A 5,215-nucleotide genomic window follows, 5' to 3' on the forward strand; every position below is an offset into this window, starting at 1 on the left:
ATTATTGAATTTTAATTTTGGAGTTTGCTTCTTTCCATCCCTTTTAATTTAATTTAATTTTCCATACCCATTCTCAACACCTCAGTCCCACCCCTTCTGCTTCATTATAGGTCTTATTAATTTCTGCTTTATCCTTATTGTGTTTCTTTTTGCAACACATACACACACACACACACACATACACACACTTTGCCTTCTTTCTGGGCAAAGGATAACCTGCTATACATGTTTTTGTATCTTGCCTCTTTTACCAATATATCCTAGAAGTTCCTCTAAATCCATTCATAGGTCTTCTTTGTTCATTTTCATGTATCAGCAGATATTTTCAAAGGCATATTTATGACATAGGACTTTGGAAAACAGGAACCATTGACCTGGCTCTAAAATGGAAGATTTTTTTTCAGGCGGCACCAAGGCAGGTGACTTTACTGGGGGCCGTGGGTTGACTGGCTTCACTCAAAGGCCATGCTCTTGATCTTGAAGTCACCCTCTGCTGCCAGGTAGGTGATGGCTTCCAGGTTGAGGCAGTTGGAGAACTTGAATGTGTATCCATCTGGCAGCTTGAGGGTCAGGTCTGCTTGGTCAAGGGAGATGGGCACCTCCGTGGCACTTCCAGGCGGGAAGGGGAAGTCAGTCCCTGCTGCTCCACCCCTAGGCCTGATGTCCTTGCTGTTCCACACAGTGGTGTTGGTGTCCCCATATATAGTGAAGTAAGGGTTGAAGTATAGGCAACTGTTGTTGCCATTCGTGCCCAGGTTCAGCATGAAGCTCTTGACCTTGGGTCCACCTCACTGTGTACCCTCAGGCACTCCCCAGGTTGATGGCAACCAGACCACAAGCCATGACTGAGGACAGGAGGGTGGCCCTGGGGACTGCAGCTCCCACTGTCTGTAGACCACGTGAGGGTGTAATGGAAGACTTTTAAGTTAGGAATAGACTAGAGACCAAGCAAGCTGGCGGGATGACATGACTTATCCATGCAGATGATGTGGGGCTGGGCTGCCCAGGTTCCCCTTTGGACTGAGGAACAAACCCCATCCGTTAGGAGTGCCCTGGCTGAGCGTGCTGCTGGTGCTCCCCACGGGGCCTGCACTGGCCTGGAAAGAGCTGACTCAGTGAAGATCCCATTCCTCGCTGAGGCGAGCCTGCATCCAAACACAGGCTTGTCCCAACTTAGGACCACTCTGAAGGGCCACTCAGCTCCAGAGCCCTTGTTGTGATGGCATCCAGGCCCAGCTTCCCTCTCTGCCCAGGCCTGCTTCCTCCCACCCCTGGTGTTGACCTCAAGGCATGTCCTAGTAAACCTACTACCCATGACCTCCATCTGAGGATCTGCTATCTGGGGAGCCCAGCCTGAGATTCCCAGAGGCATCACTCATCAAATCCTCTGACAAAAAATCTGCACTATATCATATCCACTTTTAGTTCCTTATTAATGTAGTTAACTATCAAGAATACTGGTGCCACTAGTCAAACTTTCTGGGGAAAAGCAAAAGACAAGTACCATATGATTTCACTTATATGTAGAATCTAATGAACAAAATAACAAACTAAACAGAAACAGACTCACAAATACAGAGAACAGACTGACAGTTGTCAGTAGGGAGAGGGGTTAAAGGCCTGGGTGAAAAAGGTGAAGGAATTAATTAAAAAACTCATAGACACATACAACAGAATGGTGGTTACCAGAAGGAAAAGGGGGTGAAGGAGGTAGAAAAGGGTAAAGGGAGGATAAATGGTGATGGAAGGAAACTTCACTTTGGATGGTGAATACACAATATACGGATGATGTTTCACAGATTTGTACACATGAAACCTATATAATTTTATTAACCTATATCACCCCAGTAAATTTAATTTAAAAAGTCTCTTTTTTTAGAGTTTCCTACCATCAAAGATAAATACTCTTTTTTGTTTGTTTTATTTGAAACACAATGTGGGCCCTGGCCACATACCTCAGTTGATTGGAGTATTGTCCAGATACTCCAAGGCTGCTTGTTCGACTCCCAATCAGGGCACATACAAGAATCAACCAATGAATGCATAAATAAATGAAACAACAAATTGATCTCCCTTTCCTTTCCTCTCTCTCTAAAATAAAAACAAACAAAAAACCCATAGTGCAAATAGAAATTTGCTGAGATCTCTCAACCCTTTGTGATCTGGATAAGATTGGCTTGAAGCCCCATTTCACGCTCTGTGGAAATCTATAAGATATCTGAAAATTCTCAAAGTGCTCATATTCTTAGAACAATTCTGGCTTGGGCTTCTGCTTCTACATGTGCTGCCTGGCACATAGTAGGTGCTCAATAAACTTTATCATGTGTTAGCCAAGCAGCTCTCCTTTCTTCCAGGAATAATGTCCTCTTCCTTTGGGAAATAGTTTCCATCCTCCATCGTTTTCCATGCTACAGTATGAGCCAAATGGCTATCTTTTTATAAGCCACCATGATTGACCCAGGGATGAGCACATGACCTTAGCCAAGCCAATTAGAACCTCTTCCAGAGAATGTAAAAACTAGAGAACTAAGGAAAAAAGGTCTTTTCCTCTCTGGTGGCAACACTTTGAGGGTAAGAGCCCGGAAGTGCTGGTGGCCGCATCCCCTGCTGAGTGTACTGGGGAGAAATGAAGCCAGCACCTAACGATTAAGAGAGAGATCTCACGGTGTTTGAGTCCCCACATATCACACTCTCTGAGGCCTGCTCTACCTTCTCCTTTTTCAGAGTGTGAACTGAAAAATGACATAATTATCAGTGCAGCCAGCCAACTTACTTGCTCCAAAGAAAGGGATGATGATAAGTGGCAATAATTGTAGTGCAAAAAGAATGTAGAATTAGAAAATAACCCATTAAAGAATAAGTTGGAAACAGCACAGTAGGTGAAGAGGGGTTGTCAGATTAAGAATTTCTACCACGTCGGTTGAGAGGTTGAGAGGGGGTGGTTGAGGGGTGCAGGGACTGAGCAAAAAAGAGAAAGAACTCACAGACACGGACAACAGTGTGGTGATGGGGGAGGATGGGAGGTGGGTAGAGATGGAAGCGGGTGTAAGGGGGATAAATGGTAATGTAAAAAAGTACAATAAAAAATAAACTACTAAAAAAAGAACTTTTACCGTGTTCCACAGTTCATTTGTGGGGTGTTCAAAGGCAGCCTGTAGCTGGAGGGCACATCCTTCTCCTCACGCTCCCTCTGCCCTGTACCCACCAGCAGAACACGTGATTCCAAAAACCCCATGATCTCTCCTCCGGTAGAGAGACCCACAGAAGGGTATTTGCTGGTTCCTCCTATCTGATCTCAACTCTACAAACCTCTGCAAGTACAGTAGGAAGCCTGGAGACCTCTTTTACCGAATACTTACCAAGAAGCTTTTAAAAAGCTAGGTGAGTTTCTTTTATCAACTTCCTATAGAATAATGACTTTAGAGTTAGAATGTCTTTAAATTGGTTGTCCACTTGTCCACACAGTTGGTTTCATCCAATAATCGCAAACCCCCAATTTCCTGTGCCAGGGCTTTGGGAAGTGGAGGTTTTATATTTTACAAACTATTAACACTGTTTTCTCTTTCTTTTACTAGAAGGAGAAGAAAAAGTCTAGCTTATCCTTAAATATCAGAGGAAGAAGACCTTTGTTTCAGTGGAATGAATTTCCAAATCCTTCCTCTTTGGGGATTCTAGATAGAATAGTTTACTGAAATGATGGACATGATGTATGATTTATGAGAGCCAACCTTCCGATTTCAACCCCTCCCCAGAGGTGTTGTTCAAAAAGTTCCCACCTAAACTCTCTCCATCCTGGGGATGGAGTCAAATGGCTATCTGTGAGCTCATGCAGAGGAAAGGCCGTCTGACCATCACAGCCAGGTCAGACGGGTCTTCCTGGACCAGGAGCACAGCTCCAGCTGGGCAAGTCACTGCGGGGTCTTGATGATGGGCACTTTCCCAGTGATGAAGCTTCAAAATCCTCCAGGATTCGAGATGAAATGTCAACTCAGCTGCCTACAGGGAGATCAAGAAGAAATGGAAAACTCCTCTTTAAACACCAAACATTAGAGCATAATATTAACTTTCAAAAAATAAATTCCATGAGCTTCAATTTCTACATCCACAAAATAAAAATGAGATAATATCTACTTCACACTGGTATTTTGCTCAGGGAATGCTAATTGAGTGAGTGAATCACTGAACTAATTAATTTGCTGAATAGATGAGCCAGAGCTCTTGGTTGCAAGCAAAAGAAACTCCATATGATTAACATAAGAAGAAAGGGAGTCTGCAGGCGAGATATCGGGGAGTTCACCCACTGGCCAGAAAGCAGAAGAGCCAGCCTGGGAATGCGGGCTAAATCCAAGGCAGCAGGAAGACAGCCAAGGTCTTGCCACAGAAACAGTCCCTTTGGTTGCAGCTGCTGGCGCTCCACCCTGTGCCGCCCCATGCACCGATGCAACTGTTCCCTCAGAAGAGGTGGACATGCCCTGGCTGGTGTGGCGCAGTTGGTCAGGTTTCGTCCCGTGAAGTGAAGGGCCGCCTGTGCAATTCCCCTGGTTGGGGTGCGTGTGGGAGGCAAGAGATTGATGTCAATGTTTCTCTCCCTCTCTCCCTCCCTCCCTTCTCCTCTCTCTGAAAAATAAGATTTTTTTAAAAGCCAGAAATTGGTCCCATTCTGCAAACCTTGAAAAATGTCTTAATATAACTATAAAGAAATTATTGCAATTTGAAGCAACTATCTCATTCACAGCCTGAGGAATTCGTTTCAAATTCAGTCTATACCTGCACACCTGCTTCTGCCAAGGATGTATGCCTTCTTACAGGTTAGATCTCAGTCCAAAAAACAAATGAACAAATGGACAAATGTGCAGACAGACAGACAGATAATCTATTTTTTAAAATAGCTGAAGAAAAATAAGTGTTGGGCGCCTGACTTGAGCAGATAAGAAATACTAAGACAATGAATTTAAGATATCTGGCACCCATGACTTGGAGGAAAATGTGATGGATTATGTAGTTTTAATTTCCCTTTTCACACCAGAATTTTATCTACAGAGACAAATGTTTTCTGGCGATAATCTTATGCAAAACGTTTTCATTTGAGTTTTATATGAAAAGTGTTACATGAGATACTAGACAGTATCCCTAGTTAGGGTTTCCAAACACAGAAAGCTTTCAAAATGCATCAAGTTCCTGTGAAGTAGTTTGTGAAGGCAAATTTACCTCAGAA

The 5,215-nt window shown here is 43.7% G+C and overlaps 1 pseudogene; it reads right to left on the reverse strand.

Moving 5' to 3' along the window:
- Window positions 1–452: 452 nt before the first annotated feature.
- On the reverse strand, window positions 453–843 carry LOC123808837 (annotated as a pseudogene).
- Window positions 844–5,215: the final 4,372 nt, after the last annotated feature.

The sequence above is a fragment of the Phyllostomus hastatus genome, unplaced genomic scaffold (genome assembly GCF_019186645.2).
Source record: "Phyllostomus hastatus isolate PE091 unplaced genomic scaffold, TTU_PhHast_1.1 phas_scaffold_501, whole genome shotgun sequence".
NCBI classification, from domain to species: domain Eukaryota; kingdom Metazoa; phylum Chordata; class Mammalia; order Chiroptera; family Phyllostomidae; genus Phyllostomus; species Phyllostomus hastatus.